The 17,799-nt window shown below is 42.8% G+C and overlaps 1 protein-coding gene and 1 non-coding gene across 3 annotated transcripts in view; one reads left to right on the top strand and one right to left on the bottom strand.

The window, feature by feature from the left end:
- GABRG3 (gamma-aminobutyric acid type A receptor subunit gamma3) overlaps positions 1-17,799 on the top strand; it is a 449,853-nt gene that overhangs the window by 322,331 nt on the left and 109,723 nt on the right. The window lies entirely within an intron of this gene.
- Positions 15,185-15,291, bottom strand: LOC130033234 (U6 spliceosomal RNA). The gene has a single exon (XR_008793936.1). It is a non-coding gene; the product is annotated as a U6 spliceosomal RNA (small nuclear RNA).

Here is a 17,799-nt window from a genome sequence, read left to right as displayed (position 1 = left end):
CTGAGATAGACTCTCTCCTTTTCTTGCTTTCTCTCTATCTCTCCCTCCCTCTCTCTCCCTCTCTCTCCCTCTCTCCCTCCCCACCCCCACCCTTTTTGGCATTGTGGGTTGCAATATTAACACTGAAAGGTTATCAAGAAAATCCCCTTACCTACTTTTAACCCTCAGATCTTGTTCAGTGTGATCATTCCCAGCTGTTATTATCACATTGGTCTCTTCTCTATCTTACCTACCCTCAGCCCCACACACAGTTGTGGTTGATTCCAACCATTGACCAGTCCTCCTAGTCCCTGGTTCCCCTGGCCATGGATATTAGTCTTCTACTTTCTTTCTCTCTCTCTCTCTCTCTCTCTCTCTCTCTCTCTCTCTCTCTCTCTCTCGCTCTCTCTCTCTCGCTCTCGCTCTCGCTCTCGCTCTCTCTCTCGTTAGACAAATAGATATAGATATACCACAAATGAATGCAGTCATTCTATGTCTTTCCCTCTCCTTCTGACTCAGTTCACTCAGCATGATACTCTCCATATTCATTCATTTATAGGCAAATTTCATGACTTTATTTTTCCTAACAGCTGCATAGTATTCCATTGTGTAGATGTACCATAATTTATTTATCCATTTGTCTGTTCTTGGGCACTCAGGTTGTTTCCAGATTCTGGCTATTGTGAATAGGGTTGCAGTAAACATAGTAGTGCAGATGGTGTTTCTGCTGTATTTTGGGGCTCCCTGAGTACTAATTACTTTCTGAGCCCAAGCAGTCACTGAGTCCACCTCCATGCAGGGTGAGAGAGATCCCAAGCCTGCAGGTTCTGCCCAGCCTAACTTTCTTTTCTTGGGCTCGAGTTTCCTTTTCCTTTTCCTGAGATTACATGGGACATTTTATGAATTTTAGGTGTATGGAGTGTGACCGTGATGCATGAATATGTTGTATTACATGTATCTTCTACAGCAAACACATGATTGCCATTGAGTGAAATTTATCTCATTCAGCCACTAGAAGTTCATATTTTGATCTTAGTTCTGTGATGAGACCCATTGTATTTAACATATACTCAGAGAATTGGGCCTTACAAAAACAGGATGAGAATGCTATTTGCGTCTCCAAAAGAGAAATCAAAAGAACGATGCTTGGAGTATCACGTTTCACTCAAATGAGAGAAAGAATCCAGAGTTCCAACATCCATCGACAGTCAAGAATCAGGGATGCTGTCAAGCGTCGAAAATCAGATGGGCTGGACACGTAATGAGATTTGGAGATGACCGCTGGACTAGAGCCGTTACCGACTGGATTTCACGGGACATCAAAAGACTACATGGCCACCCAACTACGAGATGGTCAGACTTCTTCGTCAAGACCCTGAACAATCAGTTTGAGGTTCTTCATGTTCCAGGAGTGAGCAGACGCCATTGGGCTACACTAGCACATGACAGGGACGAATGGAGACATTACTGGTGCCTGCTCGAGCAAATCAAAGAGTAACAGGATGTCAAGTGATTAATCTCTGTGATTTCTGTGATTCATTATAGATGTATATTCTTCAACTGCCATCTGCCATAGCTCCTGCCTCCAGACCCTAGTAACCATCATTTTACTCTCTGATGTTTTTTTTTATAAAGAAGGCAGGTTTGACTTTTATGTATTCTATATATGAGAGCCCGCCAAGCTACCAAGAGTATCTTGCCCACACAGCAGAGCCTGGCAAGCTACCCGTGACATATTCGATATGCCAAACACAGTAACAACAAAGTCTCCAATGGAGACGTTACTGGGCCCACTTGAGCAAATCGATGAACAATGGGAGGACAGTGACAGTGATATATGAGCAAAATCACCCCTTTCTTCTCCCTTTCTTCCTGGGGGCCACTTTGAGACTGTGTAGTACATGTTTTTCTCCATGGCCAGGCTCTAAGACAATCTAAGATTCCCTGAACCATCCTGGACAGCTTGTCATTCTGGTTTTTTCCAACAATTCTGAAAATATGATGACAATGAAGCAGTCATAGCTCAGCCTTTCGGTTCAGATCAAGTGGAATAGGAGGATTAAGTGAATTCATGCAGAGTAGACCACCCTGCAGTAGGTCGTTTCTGCCTGCCACGTCAGGAAACTTGTATCCATTCATCTCATCTCTACTTCACATCCAGACCAGCTGTCCAATTTGCTCCAGGCCCTCCACAGCGTCTCTTCCATTTCCTCACATTCCCTTCTCCAGCGATTTCCTCTTTCTCAGGCACCCCACTCAGAAAAAGGGTTCCTGCTCTCGAGAAGAGGAAGCTAAGCTTGAGAAAAGGAATGTTTGCTGGAAGACATCATGATCCATAAGAGAGAATGTCCTTGCACCATCAGCAGCACGAGGGCCCAGCCATGGACTAAGATTGCCTTGAGAATTCATATATAGTTCTGGGAAAGGCTTTACCTTTTCTCAGATTATTTGATACAGCACTCTAGACCTGAGGGTTGGTGAAAAGCACAGCTTCTTTTAGGGCTTGCAGTTGCCGACAGGGAAGGAAGATGACCACTGCTTAAAGTAGACAAAGCACCAAACATGATGGCCTCTTGGTATCTGTATTGTAAACCATGATGCCCAAAGTAGAGAGTAAGAAGGAAAGTACCTACCATAGAGGCAGGGGGTGGGATGGAATAGGGGTGGAGAAGGGATACTGGGGGCATTGGTGGTGGGGAAGCTACAATGGTGGAGGGATGGGTGTTCGATCATTGTATAACTGAAACTCAATCATGAAAACTTTGTATCTGTATCTCACAGTGATTCCATTAAAAAAGTCTGTTTTTGAAAACAAAAAAGGAGGAGGGGAGTCCATGTGGAGCCCATTAAGGACAGGTGCAGCTTCTGCACTGCAAAGTCTGATTCACACGCTCCCCGATGATGGGATCCTGGGTGTGGGGCACTTAGAACTGGGACAGAGCATCTCCGGCACTGACATCCTGATGAGATGTGATTAGTGTCCCAACTTATTCAGCTTCTCATGGAAAGACACCACCTAGCCAATAGCCTTCGCCTCAAAGGTGAGTCAAGACAGAATTCTTGAGTCAAAAGGCCAGCAAAACCAAACCCTATGTCATGAGCTTGTGATTTCTTACTCTACTTGCCTTCCTGGTCCTCAGTTACCTTCAGATAGCGATAAATGCCCAAAGTTGATTATTTCTTCCCACCCTATCCAATCCTTTAAATGGTAGCCTTAGATGTAGCTGTCTTGATAACATGACAAGCAGTTGTCCTTGGAGCACAGGGCACTTAGGTTTGAAGACCTGCTCCCGTCGCCTGGTGCTGGACCCCTCTCCAAATCTTGTTGTTGTGCTTTTTGTCTTCCTCATTGGTACTGAAATACAGAGGCTTCAGTGAGGGCAGTGTGATCCCTGGTTGATGGAGTGATTTTTGCCGAGCAGTGGTGCTCTGTGCTCTGTAAACAAGTCTGTTGACTCACCATCTGTATTTCCAGCCTCCGGTCTGTCTGCCGGGTCTCAATTTCCGGTGTAAATGTGAGTGGCCCTCTCATTCTCCTACGGCCTTTACCCAGCCTCTGCAAATAGCAAGTGAGGGGGGAAGGCTGGAGGCGGGAGGCTGGAGGGTTCACTATGGGTTTCTCTCCAGACAGAGCTCGTTATTTAACTTGGTTATTGTTGTGCAGAGTTGTGGCCCTGAAGCAAGTTTTGCCTTCAGATACACAATTTCCTTCCGTAAAAATGAACATGACAGTAACAGGATGGGGGACATTCTCTACTTTCTTCAGCTCCTACTCTTATCACACTAAGTGGAGAACAGTGTTTAATTGGGGTGGGGCCTACCCAGCAGTGCTCAAGGACCACTCCTGGCAGTGCTCAGAGGATCAAACCAGAGCCTGTGTTTGCCAGGCAAGTACTTTAACCCTTTTACTATCTCTCAGGCCCCATGGTGGGTTAGTATTGAGAATAATTATTTTTCTTTTAAAGGAAAAAGTCTTTGCTTCAAATCAATCGAGAGAGCCATCATTTCCCCTCATTTTCCTAGGAGCCTAACTCAGCCTGTTTCTTGAAATCAGGCAAGTATCTGGTCTTACCAGGTGGATCTGGGGCTCCAAGAGGCCAGGGAGTCCCTTCAGGTGGCTTGGGGCAGAGAGAGAAGCCTCAGACTCGGGATCCCCATCACAGGAGCCCCAGTGAACTCTTCAGATCATCTTGGGCAGACTTGGAAGCCTGAGTGTGAAAGCACAGGGCAGAGATGACTGGATTCCCTGGGGAGAGACCACGGCAAGTACCTCACAGGGTCATGGTGTGAAATCTCAAGCACTTGGAACTAGGGGTCCTTTTCCCTCCCAATTACCTACACCCTCATTGCTATGGACCCTCTCCACACCGTCCCACAGGGGATGTTGGCTGCAGAATAGCAAAACTCACCCTTGACTTGGAACAAAGTGGGTCAGTACAACATGCGCCCTTTAGTTCTCACCTTTCTCCTTTCACCTTTAAGGTCTTTCTTTCTTTCTTTCTTTCTTTCTTTCTTTCTTTCTTTCTTTCTTTCTTTCCCTCTCTCTCTCTCTCTCTTTCTTGAATCACTGTGAGCTATAGTTACAAAACTTTCTTTTTTGTTTGTTTTTAATTTAATTTTAATTTTTTTAAATTTTAATGAATCACTACCATGCAATACAGTTACATACTTACAAACATTCACTCTTACTCTCTCTCTCTCCTTTTGGGTGTTGTGGTTTGCAATATAGGCACTAAGCAGTCACCGTGTTTGGTCCATAGTCTACTTTCAGCATGTATCTACCATCCCGAGAGAACAGTCTAACCATCATTTACTTAGTGGTCTCTTCTCCATCCCACCTGCCTTTTCCCCCAGCACATGATATCTGCTTCCAAGTCATGGAGCGATCCTCCTGACCCTTATCTCTACTGTCCTTAGGTGTTAGTCTCCTATTATGTTACTTTATATTCCACAAGTGAGTGTAGTCATCCTTGGCATATCTACACAATGGAATACTATGCAGTTGTTAGAAAAGATGAAATCATAAAATTTGCATGTAAGTGGATGGACATGGAGAGTACCATGCTAAGTGAAATGGATCAGAAAGAGAGGGACAGATATAGAATGACTACAGTTACAAAGCTTTCATGTCTGAGTTTCAGTCAAATATCCATCCCTCCACCAGTGTACATTTTCCACCACCAATGTCCCCAGTCTCCTTCCCCCAATCCTATTCCCCCCCCCCCCCCTGCCTCTATGGCAGGCACCTTCCTACTTTCTCTCTACTTTGGGGCATTATGGTTTGCAATACAGATACTGAGAGGACATCATATTTGATCCTTTATCTACTTTCAGCACACATCTCCTATCCCCAGCGATCAAGAGAGGGCTACTTTTTTGCAACTAAATCACATCATAGTTATGTAGACTCCAACTCATTCAGGATGCAGAACTGTACCAGCAACCCGGGGCATCACCAAGTGCATCCCTGGAGGCCCCTAGCACCACTGTGGGGTGAGGAAAACCCAAGCACCCGAAGTGCCCTAACAGAAGCTCTTAATAAGCCCGTATCATCACTTCCACAGAGCTTACTTCTGTCAGATCTCTCCCCTGCTCTCCCATTCTAGCCCTGCCCATGTCCACCATTCATCTGTGCTCAGAGCTGACTCCTGGCTCTGTGCTCAAAGATCACTTCTGATGGTGCTCAGAGAACCACAGTGGGTGCAGTGGGCAACCCGAGTTTCATCACATACAAACCAAGCACTTTAATCCCACTCTGTATTCTCTTTGGTCCTTCCTTTCATTTTTTTCCCAGCAGAATTTTGTTATTAAGCAAAGGCTGTTATATAAGGCATTAATTTCTTTTTATTTTTGCATCATTTCTGAGGTATGTAACCACTCACCCCTTGAAGGGCATTTAGGTTGTTTGCAAGTTTTGAGTTTTTGTGTTTTTCGGGTATTATTTTTCTAATAGAAATAAAGCATTTGTGAACAATCATTATGGGCACTTGTATGACTTTTATGGAAACATTATTTTTATTCCTGTGCTACAAATTTCCATAGAATGAAGTTGCTATGGTCCTATTTGGTCCTATTAAAGTAAATATGGCTAATTTACATGTTTTTTTAAAGTTCTATTCACATCCGAATCTATGTGACTGTTCAATTCAGCTCTTCATTGTTCGGATTCAGTTTAAGGCACCCCCAGATCCACACCCTTGCCTTGCTGTGTCAGCTCAGGCACCTCTGAGGCAAGGAGTCAAGGTCTGTGTCTCAGACGCATTCACCTGGGCTTCTTGCCCTATTTATCCCCACCCCACTGTCCCTGACGCCTGTGGGCAGCAGTACAGAATCAAAATTTAAGATACACTTTGACAGACAGATTGTTGGAGCCAATCTATGACTTCCTCTTTTCTGACCCACAGAGTGGGCGGGACAATCATAAGAATGTGATTTCCTCAAGAGTCTGAACAAGTTTCTGACTCTCTTCTGCTATGACCAGGGTAAAACTTGCTGCTGTGTTCCTGCCCCTTCCTTCCCTGCCTCATACACCTTTGCTTGGTCCAAGAAGGCTTTAAATAAGTGAATAAATGAAGGATTCCATGTTCTGTACATTCACAGATATGACTCACTGCTGACAGAATAAAGATGACTTTTATCATGGATCTTATATTCTAAGTGCTTGTTGGGCTCTATTATTTCTGGTAGGTGAAGGTGTTTTTGTTCTGTTTGTTTTTGTAGAGTCTTTGATATTTTGTATGTGGACAGTTTAAATTTATTTCTTGTCCATCTTTCTTCCTTTTGTTTGGCGTGGGGGGCAGTGGGGTCTAGTTCCACTGCTAAAAACTTAATTTTGTGATGAAAGGGAGTAGTGAGGATGGACGTCATTGTGTCTCCCTGGCATTTAGAAAGGGACCGTTCAGTCTTCACCATAAGGTACAATGTCAAAGGTTAGGAGGACCCCACGGATGCACGTCCCCAGAGTGAGGGTGCTCTCCTCTGTTCCTGAGTGCTCACAGTGTCTGTCACAGATGATGCTAATTTTGTTAAAAGATTTGTCTGCATCAATTTATATGAACATGGGCTTTTCATTTAGCAGATGATATTCTTTGCAAAGGTTAAATTAGAGTGTGGTTATTACTAGAATATACCCCACTTTACTCTTCACAATGTCTTCTTTTTTTGATCTTGATTTTTTTATTGTGATAAAGTACATCTAAAATTTAAACAGCAGCCATGCACTCACGTGGCTGTGAAGCCCATCTCTACGGTCCCTTCATCTGGAGGAACTCAATCCGTTCACTTTCCCAAGCCCATTCACCACTCAGTACCTTGCCTATCTGATGCTGCTCAGACCCCTCACAGAAGTGAAACCGCTGTGTCGCTCTTTGTTACTTACTTCACTTAGCACCATCTGTAGCCTCGGTGTCTGCAATGGTGTAAAACTTGCCCAACTCTCCTTTGTAAGGCAGAGTAACGTTTCCCCACCCTTATGTCCTGCATCTCACTCCTCCCTGCCACCAGTTTGCTTTTGTGCATGTCGCTGTGAACATCAGTGCTTAAATACCTGCTTGAGATCCTGTTTTCAGTTACCTTGGCTCTGTCTCCAAAGTAGAATCCTGCTGACATTGATTTAGTTTTTAATTCTGCAGAATAGCTACTCGATCTCTCACCTGCAGAGCTACACTGTTTCCCTAAGTGTCTGCCCCATTTTAGGTTCCTACCAACCATGAAGGTGGGTTTCAATTTCTCTACTTTCTGGATTCTGACTCACTTTTGCATCTCCCTTTGTAAGATGGGGGTGGTGGAGGAAGTTGCCTGCCCCCACTCTGAGGAGACCCCAGAGTTCTCAGCCTGGACACCAGGGTACCTGAAATTTTTTGCAGTTTGGTGTCTCTGTGACCCCCGCCTACTGGAATTTGGAGGATCTGGGTGGAGGATGCTCGACTCCAATCTGAGTAGGCTTGGAGATCTCGGCCCCGGAACCCACGTGGCTTTGTCCCTCTGCTGGTACCTTCAGGTGTGCGGAGAGTGGTCTCAGCATGGTGGTGGCTGGTCCTGGAGGTCTCCGACTGCCGGGGCCCTGGTCAGGGCGGGGAGGAAAGCTCAACCCGCTCCCCTCCAAGGGGCCCTGGTGAGGAATAGCCAGGTGCGGGGGCAGGAGACTGCACTGTTCTTCCTCCCCCTCCGGGAGCTAGTTTTTATAGTCTCACCCACCAACTGGCCCCCTGGCGCTGTGTAATCCCATCAGCGGCCAAGACTCAGGGACTATAAAAACCAGCTCCCGAAGGGAGAACAGTGCATTCTCCTGCCCCCACGCCTGGCTATTCCATATTGTATAACTGAAACCCAAGCACAAAAATTTGTAAGTCTACAACTGTACCTCATGGTGTTTCACTAATAAAAATTAAAAAAAAATAATATTGGCCTAAGACTGGAGAGATCACCTTGCTTGAATCCAGCTTACTGTGCTTCAGGCCCTGGCACCACTAAAACCCGCCCCCCCCCCCCCGCCCCCAGCACTGCCAGGAGTGATCCCTGAGCACAGAGCCAGGAATAAGCCTTAGGCTTCCCAAGATATGGCCCTCTCTGTCCCCCCCCTAAAAAATATTGGTCTGAATATTTCTTTTGTTTTTAAAAATTTGTTTAGACAATATTAACCCCATAAGATAATCTGTTTTATTCCCATCTATTTTATGACAGATATCATGTAGAATTGATATTAACATTTTCTAACTCTCCATCCATGCCTTTAGGACACAGCATTTTCTTCACCAGAATCTTTTAAAATTATGGATTTAATTTCTGTAATAGATATAGCCTCCTCCAAGGCTATTTTATAGTGGCTGAGTTTCAACAGTTTCTCTCTTCTTTGGGCTATTAATTACTGTCTTTCATTTTAATCTCACTGTTTCTCATAAGGCAGCTTTGCAGAAGGCTTTCTGAGTTTCCATTTCTCCAGGAGCGACTTGCTTCCTCCTTCAGTCCTTCCACTGTGCCTCTGCCAGCATAAAATGCTGGGCTGACCGTCCTTTAGCGCCCTGAATGTATTCTTCACTGGTTTCACCTCTCCCCTCATACATGTGGCCTTTCCCATTCTGGGGAATGGGGATTCTGTATTGAGCTATAGCTTTCATTATTTGGCTGTGTCTAGTGGTGAGTTGCTGGGTTTATTGTACTTGAGTGTCACTGATACAACCTGAAGTTCCTCTCATTGGTATAACCTGAGATTCTTGGATGTGTCTGTTAAGATTGTCCTTGAAATTAGAAAACTTTTAGATCATTGTTTCTTCCTGTAATTTTACTTCTAGTTTCTCTCTCTCTCTCCTACTCTTGGATCTGTAGTCCTGCATCTATTGACATGCTTAATGGTGACTCATAAGTCTGACACTCAGTTCCTTTTCCTCCATTTTTTTTGCAATTTTTATTAAAAACTTCTAATATAGACAAAAGCCATAACTGTTGAGACAATTCTAGAGGTGAAAGGGATTAGATAATAAAGCCCCAGTATTAAAATCGATGCATTAAAAACTAAATTTCTTAATGTAAAAATTGTCATATCTTAGGGTTGTTTAGTTCTTGACCAAACATTTACTGAGCGGTTTTGTTGCCGTTGATCCTTCTGTGTTATTGTTTTTGTCCGTTGAGTTTAATTGGCTTTATGTCACTTTCCCATTGAATGTGGTGTGCTCCTGCTGGAATTGTAGTATTGAGGGGTTTGGGGTGTCACACAGCTGTGTATGAAGCCATGAGTCCAGAAAATTCCGGATCTATGGTCTGAGCAATGAGTTGATTGGTGGTGGCTGTGGGAGGTGGGAGTGACTGCCGGGGCTTCCGGAAGTATTGGGGCAGGGGGGCTGCTTGCCCCCATTCTGAGAAGACCCCAGAATTCTCAGCCTGGACGGCAGTGTACCTGAAATTTTTTGCAGTTTGGTGTCTCTGCAGAGAGTATAGTGAAATGGTGAGGTTGTGCCTGTGGCCTGGCTGCAGTGTGGGGTATGTGGGACTGCTGGGGACACTTCCCAGCCCCCTCCCTGTTTACCCATTCTTCCTATTGCCCTTTCGTCAGGCTGTAGAACTGCTACAGATTCTCACCTAGTTCCTTCGTTGTTTTTGTTTGTTTGTTTGTTTGTGCTTTGGGGTCACATCCAGCAATACTCCGGGGTTATTCCTGGTTCTACACTCAGGACTTACTCCTGACAGTGCTCAGGGACCTTATGGGATGCCAGGGATCAAACCCAGGTTGGCTGCATGCATGGCAAATGCCCAGTCTGCTGTACTATTGCTCCGGCCCCTCAAAACTTCTCTAAAACCCCACCAAGATTCTCCCTCCCTGCCCCAGACAATATTTAGTCCCACAGTTTCTATTTGGTATTCTCTTTATTAACTTTTTTAATTGTTAATGTATTTTTCTTGATATCCTTTGTTCAGTTAATTCTTTGGGAATGGCTTTCTTCAGCCCTTTGAGCATATTTCTAACAGCTTGTTAAGACTCTTTCTAATACATTCTACCAAACATAGTGTTCTCCGTCCTTTCTTCCTTCCCTACCTCTGGATAGTCCTTTCTTCATCTCTCAATCCCTTCCTCCCTGCCTCCCACTTTCTTCACCTCCCTCCTTCCCATTCTTCCTTTCTTCTCTCCTTCCCATTCTTCCTTTCTTCTTCTCTCCATCTCTTCCTGTCTCCCTGCCTGCCTTTCCTTCTTCCCTCCCTCCCAATTTTCCTCCCTCCTTCTTTCCTTCCCTTCTTCTCTCTTCCCTCCTTCCTTCATGCCTGTCTCCTTCCTTCCTTTCCTCTCTGTTTCTTTTTTTTATTTCATTCTTTCACATGTGCATGTGTGTATTTCATCTGATCAGAAACTCTGACCTTTTAACTGGTCTGTTTAGAATTGTTATATTTATGGTTATTGTTAATACCAGCTCAGTCATACGTGCTATTTTTAAAATAGTGTTTAATTCATTACATCTGCAATTGATTTCTTCTTTCAAACTTCTGTTTCTGCCTCTCTGGTCTTAACTGGTGATTTGATGTCATTTTTTTCTTCTCTCAGCATATTGTAGCTCTTATCTTTTAGTGGTTTTTAAGTGGTTCAGTTTTGAAGTAGAGGCTACAATAAGCATATAAAATGATATAGTTTATCCTCTACTAATTCGAAATCTTTCAGCATGTGATGCAGGTTACTTTTAAAGGACATTCTCAATTGTTTGTTCCCATTCCTTAGGCATTGATGTCTTATGACAAAGCGCATTGTACTGTTACTATTTTAAATAGGTATCTTTTGGATAAATTAAAAGAAGAATAAAGTGTTTTGTTTCCCCTGATTTTATTCTTTTCCAGTCTTTTCATTTGGTGTATGTCACTCGCTTTCTCCTGGATGTCAGTTTTCTTTGGAAGAGCTTGTCCTGGCACTTCTGCTGGTATCAGATTCCTAGTTGTTGTCTTTGAGTCTTTGATTCTCATTCATTTTTTTTATCACAGAAAATTTTTGACTAAATGTCATATTTGGGGGTAGTTATTGCTTCACATGCAATTTTCAGAAACTGTAATAAAGAGACTCTCTATCCCCTTCTCCCTTGCCATCACATCTTGTCAAGTAGGGCATAGAACAGACCCCAAGTCAGAAACCTGCCATCAAGACCAAAACCCAGTGGTGCCGGGAACCTCTGCACTAACACCAGAACATTTATCTTCCTCCCCTCCTTCATCCTCACAGGCACCAAACTCTCCTGTTTCTCCCCTTTGTCATTTCTAGTTTAGATTATCGGCATCCCACAGTGTGCACCTGTTTTGAAATCGCTTTACTTTCAGATCAGCATAATCCCTGAAGTTCAACCAGACTCTTGCAATGCCAGCCTTAGTCAATGAAGTTTGTTTCTGTTATCCAGTCACAGAAGCCAGTGAACCCAGGAACTTGAAGGAAGGAAGGAAGGAAGGAAGGAAGGAAGGAAGGAAGGAAGGAAGGAAGGAAGGAAGGAAGGGAGGGGAGGAAGGGAGGGAGGGAGGAAGGGAGGGAAGGAGGGAAGGAAGGAGAAGGGAAGGGAGGGAGGGGGGAATACAAAGGGGAATCCAGCTCTCTAAATAGTTTAACTGCTTGAATGTGGAAGTGACGTGTGGGCTTTGGGGTTTTTGCTGAGACTTCTTCAGCACTGTGTCATCTTTTACCTTTAATCTTCCCTCAAGCACCAGCCTGCCTTCAGACTTTGTGTCATGGATCATTTCTTTGAATCAAAAAGCAAATATTATGGCTTCACATATAGCACTGTAGCACTGTCCTACCGTTGTTCATTGATTTGCTCGAGCGGGCACCAGTAAAGTCTCAACAAATTGTGATTTCTGTTTTTGGCATATCGAGCGGGCACTGGTAACGTCTCAACAAATTGTTGTTACTGTTTTTGGCATATTGAATACGTCATGGGTAACTTGCCAGGCTTTGCCGTGCAGGCAGGATACTCTCGGTAGCTTGCCAGGCTCTCCGAGAGTGGTGGAGGAATCAAATCTGGGTCAGCTTCGTGGAAGGCAAACACCCTACCTGCTGTGCTATCACTCCAGCCCATGGCTTCACATAAGGAAGTAAAAATTAAAGTGACTTTTTAAAAATTATTTCTTACTCTAAACTGAATATTGCACATCCAGTTACAAATGATAGATTTATCTTTAAAAAAAACCCTCAGCAGGATAATGGTCTTTGTTTCCTATTATTTCAAGCTTCTATGAAAGTGGATATAATTAATTACAAAGTTACTTTTAATATTTTATCTAAATTGGTTTTACATTATTCCTTTCAAGTCAAAGCAACCAACCAAAGTGAAAAAATGCATAAATCTCTTGAGAAGGAGCAGAAAATGAGGCAACAAATAGACTATAAATCACATCTTATCAACTTAAGCAATATTCAAAAAAAAGTGTTTTGCAGATAATAAGGTACACTTATGGGAGATTTGTGTTGACAATAACTCATATTTAAAGTATTGTCAGTGAAGAAATTACAACATCTGCCATATCATCTTACGTTAATCTGACATTATTCCAAGTTGGTCTTTACTTTGGCAAAGCAAATATATATATATATATATATATATATATAGAGTTAGGTCTTAATCAAATTAATAATTTTTTGGAAGAACAAACAACCTTAATGCAGTGCGAAGATATTATAGAATGTCTTTGATTAATATAGAAATTCAGAGTTTGTGGGGAAAGCACATTATTCTTTCAAAAAGCAAACACATTTAACATTTCTAATGACGTTAAAAAAGAGTTCATCTTGGCATAGAACAAGGATATCCTCATTTCCAGTTCTTGTCAGGGCTTACTTCACATTTAAGTAGAAAAATTCCACGTATGCTTCCATGTGTAATAGGGCATTTGTTTGACCAACTGTATCCAGATCAGTGTGAGTTGCAGTGGATTTTAAGATGGCAAATTCGAAAGTAAAGGATTGAAAATGGCGGTGCTCATGGACAAAAAGATGAAGAAACCTTCATCCAGTACTAAGTTTGCACCATCCCAACTAAACATTACCATGTTTTTATCTTTACAGCAACTTTCCTCGGATATAAAAAGAAGAAAGGAAATGGCAAATTTTCCTCGTTCCTCTTTTTCTCCCCAGTATTTTTTATTTAATAAATCTTTTTATTTAGAAGGAGTGAGTTGATTTAGACCTCTACCACGCTTAGTCTCTGATGTGTTCTGGGGAATTTAATTTGCATGAGCTGAATTTTCAAGGTGATTTCCCTTAGAGATATTAGTGCTTGAACTCTTTCTTCTTATTGAGTGTAAAGAGAAAGTAGTTACCTCAGGGCTGGATCTGGAGTTCAGAGATTGTGAGTAACTCACTCTGAATCACATTTTCACCTACCAGCAACCTGCAGGATACACATGGAAAATTATTATTATTATTATTATTATTATTATTCTTTCTTCAGGGCCAGGGATTCGACCCAGGTCTCTTGTATATATGGCACTTACCCTTAGATTAAGTTCATGTCACTTTGCCCAGGAGTTTCGCAAAGTCCCCTCAATGTCTTCATCTTTGGAGGTTTCTTTCTATTTGGTGGAGGGGGGCAGGGTCACACCCAGAGGTGCTCAGGGACTTTTCCTAGTACTGCATTCAAGAGTGAGCCCTGGAGGTGCTTAGGGGACCATATTCAATGCTGAGGGTTTTAGCCTTGGTCTGCTGGATGAAAGGCAAGCACCTCACCTTCTGGGCTGTGTCTCTCTCTCTTCTCTTTCTCTCTTTCTCTCTCTCATACAGTCCTTCTCTCTCGCTTTCCCTCTATCTTTCCCTTTCTCACCTTCTCTAACCCTCTCGAATCATTGTGAGATACAGTTACAAAGCATTCATTATTGGGTTTCAGTCATACAATAATTGAACACCCATCCTTCCACCAGTGCACATTTTCTACCACCAGTGTCCCCAGTATCCCTTCCACCGTTCCCACCCTATACCACCCCTGCCTCTCTGGCAGGCACCTTCCTTCTGACTGTCTCTCTACTTTGAGGCATTATGATACTGAGAGGCCATCATATTTGGTCCTTACTCTACTTGCAGCACACATTTCCCATCCTGAGCGATCCCTCCAGCCACCATTGACTTAGTGATCCCTTCTCCATCCCAACTACTTTCTCCCCCAGCATGTGAGTCAGGCTTCCAACTGTGAAGCGATCCTCCTAGTCCTTGTCTTGATTGTCCTTGGGTATTAGTATTATATTATGTTATCTTGTATTCCACAAATGAGTGCAGTCATTCTATATCTGTCCTTCTCTTTCTGAGTCATTTCACTTAGCATGATACTCTCCATGTCCTTCCACTTATAAACAATTTTTTAATTCATCTTTCCTAAAAACTGCATAGTATTACATTGTGTAGATGTACCATAGTTTTTTTAGCCAGTCATCTTTCTCAGTACACAGGTTGTTTCCAGATTCTGGCTATTCTGAACTGTGCTGCAATGAACATAAAAATGCAGATGTCATTTCTACTGTACTTTTTTTTTATTAGTGAAACACCATGAGGTACAGTTATAGACTTACAAATTTTTGTACTTGGGTTTCAGTTATAAAATGATCAAGTACCCATCCCTCCACCAGCACCCATCCTCCACCACCACGGGTCCCAGCATCTCTCCCACCCCCATCCCCCCATCCTACCCTGCCTCTGTGGCAGGGCATTCCCTTTTGTTCTCTCTCTCTCCTTTTGGGTCCTGTGGTTTGCAAGAGAGGCATTAAAAATATGAAACGCTTCACAAATTTGCATGCCATCCTTGCGCAGGGGCCATGCTAATCTTCTCTGTATCGTTCCAATTTTAGTATATGTGCTGCCGAAGCGAGCACTCTACTCTACTATTTTGCATCTCCTGTATATATTCTGAGAAGTGGTATTGCTAGGACATATGGAAGCTCAATATCTAGTTTTTTGAGGAATGTTTATATTTTTTTCCCAAAAAGACTGGACCAGTCGACATTCCCACCAACAATGAAAGAGGGTCCCTTTCTCCCCACATCTGTGCCAGCCTTAGTTTTTCTTGTTCTTTTTGATGTTTGCCAATTTCTGTGGTGTAAAATGATATCTCATTGTTGTTTTGATTTTCATCTCATTAATGATTAGAAATGTAGAGCATTTTTCATGTACCTTTTGGCCATTTGTATTTCTTTTTTGAGGAAGTTTCTGTTCATTTCATCTCCCCATTTTTTGATGAGTTGGAGGGGTTTTTCTTGTAAAATTCTACAAGTGTCTTGTACATCCAGGATATTAATCCTTTATCTGATAAGTATTGGGTAAATAATTTTCCCATGGGCTAAGTAATTCCATGGTAAATAATTGGGAAAATAATTCCATGAACTCTCTCTGTATTTTGGTCACTGTTTCTTTTGAGGTGCAGAAGCTTCTTAGTTTAGTGTAGTTCCATCTTTGTTTCCACTTGCTTTGTCAGTGGAAAAAGCAAGCAAAAATGTGTTTCATCCTTAAAGATGCCTTTAGCTTCAATGTCATGGAGGGTTCTGCCTACATTTTCCTCCATGTGTCTTATGATACAGGTCTAATATTGATATCTTTAATATATTTTTATCTGACTTTTGTGTTTGGTGTTAGAGATCAGAGTTCATTTTTTGTATGTAGCTGCCCAGTTTTCCCAGCACCACTTGTTGAAGAATCTTTCCTTGCTCCACTTCACATTTCTTGTTCCTTTACCAAAGATTAAGTGATCATGTACTTGGAAGTCTGTGTCAGAATATTCAATTCTATTCCATTGGTCTGTGGGTCTGTTTCTATTCCAATTAGTACTGCTTTGTAGTACAGTTTGAAGTTGGGGAAGTTAAAGCCACCCATCTTTTTCCCATGGATTGCTTTAGCTATTTGTGGGGGGTTATTGTTCCATATGAATTTCAGGAGTGTTTTGCCTATTTCTTTGAAAAAAAAGTCATGGGTATCCTTATAGGGACCACATTGAATCTGTTTAATGCCTTGGGGAGAAATTAAGGCGTTCAGATAGGAAAGGAAGAAGTCAAACTATCACCATTTGCAGATGACATGATACTGTACTTAGAAAATCCTAAAGACTCTAAAAAAAGCTCCTAGAAACAATATGTATATTTAAGGGGCAGGTTAAAAAATCAATACCCAAATGTCCCTGGCTTTCCTATATAGAAATAATGAAAGAGAAGAAAGAGATATTAAAAAAACAATCCCTTCACAGTAGTGCCTCAGAAAATCAAGTACCTCGATCAGCTTAACTAAAGAGGTGAAGGACCTATACAAACAAAACTACAAAACATTATTTCAAGAAATAAAAGAGGACACTAGAAAATGGAGACTCATCCTCTGCTCATAGATCGGGAGGATTAACACTGTCAAAATGGCAATACTCCTCTCACTATTTTTTGAAGTCTCCTAATGCCTTCTGGCACAATGTGTGGTTTCTCTGCAGACAGCCCGCCCTGTGTGCTAGGGGGACATCTTTCAGCTGAAAAAAAGGGCCCTGTAGGACAGGAAGAGAACCAGGTTTAAGGACGGGGCTGTGAGCTGAGGTCTCACTGATGATGAACAAAAGCAAACAGTGGAGACACCCTCCTCACGTGGCCCAACTCTTGCTGAGGGCCTCCCTTTCTACCCTCTGATTAACTCTATCACCCACAGCTGCAAATGCCAGTCCCAGGAGAGCAGCCATGACAGACAGCTGAGACCCTGGGCCACCACGAGTTGAAATCTTTGCTCTGCCCTCTGGGCAGAATAACTGCACTCATTTGTCGAATATAAAATATCATAATATGAGACTAACACCCAAGGACAGTAGATACAAGGGCCAGGAATTTTGCTCCATGGTTGGAAGCCTGTCTTATGAGCTGGGGAAGGAGGCAGCTGGAATAGAGAAGGGATCACTAAGTCAATAATGGTTGGAGGGATCGCTCAGGATAGAAGATGTGTGCGGAAAGTAGACAAAGGAACAAACATGATGGCCTCTCATTATCTGTATTGCAAACCATAGTGCCCCAAATTAGGAAGAGAGTAAGAAGGAAATTATCTACCATAGAGGCAGGGTGGGACAGATGAGTAGGAAGGATACTAGGGATATTGGTGGAAAATGTTCACTGAAGGAGGGATGGGTGTACAATTATTGTATGACTGAAACTCAAACATGAAAGCTTTGTAACTGTAGCTCATGGTGATTTGATAGAAAGAAAGAAAAGGAAGGAAGGAAGGAAGGAAGGAAGGAAGGAAGGAAGGAAGGAAGATAAAAGAAAAAGGTAGTTAGACAGGGCTCTCTTCCTCAGCATTCCAGCTGCCAACCCAGAGCCGTGAGGGATGCAGGAGTCACGGCAGTCTCAGAGCAGGCCATGATGCCC

This window comes from Sorex fumeus, unplaced genomic scaffold, assembly GCF_029834395.1.
Source record: "Sorex fumeus unplaced genomic scaffold, SorFum_2.1 ptg000051l, whole genome shotgun sequence".
NCBI lineage: Eukaryota > Metazoa > Chordata > Mammalia > Eulipotyphla > Soricidae > Sorex > Sorex fumeus.
Note: the sequence above shows the minus strand (reverse complement) of the source record. Positions and strands in the feature narration are given on the sequence as shown.